At 36.7% G+C, this 3,691-nt stretch overlaps 1 long non-coding RNA gene across 1 annotated transcript; it reads right to left on the bottom strand.

Moving 5' to 3' along the window:
- Positions 1-500: 500 nt before the first annotated feature.
- Positions 501-3,651, bottom strand: LOC125614848. Its single transcript, XR_007345417.1, has 3 exons — positions 3,308-3,651; positions 3,052-3,210; positions 501-627 (listed from the first exon to the last, which is right to left on the bottom strand). It is a non-coding gene; the product is annotated as an uncharacterized LOC125614848 (long non-coding RNA).
- Positions 3,652-3,691: the final 40 nt, after the last annotated feature.

The following is a 3,691-nucleotide window of genomic DNA, read 5'->3' as shown; positions in this document are numbered from 1 at the left end:
AACTCTACCCCCAGCCTTTGCTTAGTTTTCAATTTGCTTATCACTAATTCAACCTGAGACTCTCTAAACTGTCTTAAATCTCAGGATATTTATTCCAATTCCATCATGGTCACCTGCAATCTTTCAACCTATTCTTTTATATATACATTAAACTAAATCCCCAACACTCTTGCTAAATTGCTAAGACTGGTCTAGAACCTGCAATCCTCCTGCCTTAACCTGTGATTACACACCTGCAATTACAGGTGTGTGTTACCTTATCTAGCCCCTCTGACCTGTTCTAACCTGGAATTCAGTGCCTGGAACATGTTGCCATCCTAGGAGTACTGTTCCCCATCATCTTGGGGATCTCATTTGCCTACTATCTGGGATGGACCTTGTATTTCTTGGATCCCTAGCTTTGACATTTCAAGTTCACTTCCATGTTGGTAGGATATTTATTTCATTAATGAAGCAGACCAGAGACCCCCATCATATTTGTAATATATGTATATATTTGTAATATATTTGTAATATTTGTAATATATTTCTCTTGTCAGAAAGATTTTTACAAAGGATGTCAACAGGATATCAGCAAAAATTTCTGCAGAGGGCATTGTGGTTTGTAGCTTCCTCTTTCTGCCATGTCTGCAGAAAAAAAAACCAAACTTGTAAAACTTCTGTCTGGCCTAAGAATATGGGACAAAGAGTATGTCCCCACCCACTATCATGTAATCTTCCCACTGAGTATAAATCTAAAAGAATTTCCAAACTCTTGGTCCAGAGAATTTTAGGCATGGGCCCTGTCTGGACTGCTACAGCTAAAATCAAACTGCTTCCTGAAAATTCCTTAAGTCCAGCCTCACCTATCCTACATCATTAACACATTAATGGTGTAAGAGGGAGAAAAGTTTGAGTTCTTCGATGTCTGAAAATATGTATCTTGTTTTTACCTTCAGATTTAATAGTTTAATTAAATATTTAAGTTGAAAATAATTTTCCCTCAGAACTTCTGAAACTATTCATCAATTTCATCAAGCATCTAGTTATTGTTGAGAACTCTAAAACTATTTTGATCTTTTATCTTTTGTATATGATATATTTCCAATTTTTTCTCTCTCAGGAAACTTTTGGAAGCTTCTCTTTGTCTCTTTTTAAAAATGTTTTTCTTTATTTTTTTTTTTAATAAAAAGGTTCATGTTCAGGGAATTTAGATATGCAGAAAAGAAAGAAGAAAGACTCATAATCACATCTCTTTGGTAAAATCTTTGTTAATATTTTCATATCTTTTCTTGTATTGTTTAATTATGCATATAATAAATTTTTGGTAGTTATTTTTGATCAATTTTGTCAACCACAATTCTCTAATAACCATCTTCTTCATTTATGCTGTTCTTGCATATTTGCATGATGACTCTTGGTTCCTCAAGATGCTAAAACACCTGAACTTACCCATCTCATTATTCATTCACCAATCCTCCGTTGCCCCCTCACCCCTATTTTGTATTTTATTTAGAGACAGGATCTTACCGAGTTGTTTAGTGCCTCACTTTTGCTGAGGCTGGCTTTGAACTAGTAATCCTCCTGTCTAAGCCTCCTGAACTGTTGGGATTACAGGTGTGTGCTACCATGCCCAGCTCACCAATTCTTAGCACAAAATGTTCATGGAATTTTACTAGATGCCTGATACTGAGTCAGTATGAATTCTGTTAATAATTATTTATAAGGTGCTATGAAAATGCTCTAATTGCTCTAATACTGAAGAAAAGTGCTGATTGTGTTGGGTCTGTTTGAATTCATCAGCTGGCTTTTTCACTTTGGAAACAACATGTCCCTTATTTTAGGAAATTATTATTTTGACTTATTTTATTGATGATAGAGTACCTCCATCTTGTTTATTTGATCTGTCATTCCTGTTTTTCATACATTGCTCCTCTTGGGTTGTCCTTCTAATTTTCTTATTTCTCCTTTACTATTTTACATTTCTTATCTTCTGAAAGCTTTCCTAAACTTCATTTTCTAGCATTATTTTTTTAAAAAATTTGTTTTGATGTTTTTAATATCAAGAGCATTTTTGTTTTATTCTTGGATTTTTTGTAGTATCCTACTTTTTTAAAATATTGTTTTAAGTTGTTGATGGACCTTTATTTTATTTATTGATATGTGGTACTGAGAATTGAACCCAGTGCTTCACACATGCTAGGCAAGCACTCCACCACTGAGCCATGACCCCAGCCCTGTACTATCCTATTCTTATTTCTTTAATTTCTTTGAAGAAATTAATGATAATTTGCTTTACATTTTATTTCTCCTAAATAATCTGCTTCTTCCAAGTCATTTATCTATGTTGAAGACTTTCTTCAAATAGTCTGGTTATCTGCTCATGAGTAAGAGCCTGGACAACTATTCTGGTTGAAAATTCTAAACGGTGGGTGGGGCTTGCAGACTATGGGCTTCACTACTGGTTCGTATGTTTGGGCCATTTGTTGGGGGAGCCCCCAGTGTTACTATCTTTAGATCTTCCTGGGCTGATCAGATTCTCCAGAGAATCCTCTTTCTGGAGAGTATAAAGGCTTGTCTGCCAGCTTTCTAGGATCCTGGTGGGAGAATGCCTTCTTGTGGAAGAGAGTTGGGTCTTTTTGCTTAATTCCTCCAGTGTTTTCAATTAAGTACTCCCACGCTCACCCAAATTCTCTGGTCCAGAGACCCTCTGTTTAAGCTGTTCAAGAATAAACCTCCAGAACTCTACTGGGCTGGGGAGGAGTCTGTCTCAGCAGGCAGAGTGGAAGAAGCAATCTAGATATCTGACTTCCTGATTAATAGTTTTTAGCCTAGCCTCCCATTTCAGCTGCCTGCCCTTCACCTATGCTTCATGACTCTGTTCCTTTCTGTATGTGCATGTGCTCCTAACTGGGCATCAGGCCACCTCATTAGCCAATCTATAGAAAGCTTCTTGAGGGTCTGGTCAGCTGGGATCACAGTATTGCATCTGTGCACAAAGAGCTGTCTTTGAAACTTGTTGGCATAGGGGAGACAGAGCAGCACACTCTTCTCCAGAGATGAGTCATTTACCTGTAAGAAGAGGAGAATTGCCTTCGAAATTCTTAGCATTTGGATTGCAGCCATTGAGAAGAAGAAAACTGGCATTTTCTAAGAGGCAATTGCTGACAGCCAGAAAAAGTGGTGTTTCACCATTATGGGTGGTTTGCTCCCATACACTGGTTTTTGAAGCTGAAATAAATTCATCATATATCATATAGGTTAAGATTCAAAAACCAATTTTAAGTTTATTTCTCAGAAGCATCAGGAAGAATAAAAGGGAGTTTACCATTCAGGGTTATTTCTAAAATGTTCTTATTTAATTGTACTGCAGCCTTATGCAAGAGAGTCCACCCTATCCCATCTGCTTCATCAAAAGCAGAATGGTACTTGGTTAAGTGTGACAATGCATCTTCCTCACCTATTAACAAGAAAAATGAGAACAGATTCACATTTCACACACATACAAGGCAACCCATACTGTTTCTGAATTCTACCACCAAAGGTAGTATATAAGACAACACTCAGATTGCCACCTTTTTTTTTTTTTAAATATCACAGGACAGACAATAAGGCCTGTTATCTAACATTGCACAACACCTGGGCCTATGAACATCCCACCCCCAATGTCTTGCCACATACCAAAAAAAAAAAAAAAAAAAAAAAAAAAAAA

Source organism: Marmota marmota, unplaced genomic scaffold (genome assembly GCF_001458135.2).
Source record: "Marmota marmota marmota unplaced genomic scaffold, marMar, whole genome shotgun sequence".
Taxonomy (NCBI): Eukaryota; Metazoa; Chordata; class Mammalia; order Rodentia; family Sciuridae; genus Marmota; species Marmota marmota.
The sequence above is the reverse complement of the archived record's forward strand: the minus strand, read 5'-3'. Positions and strand labels throughout refer to the sequence as shown.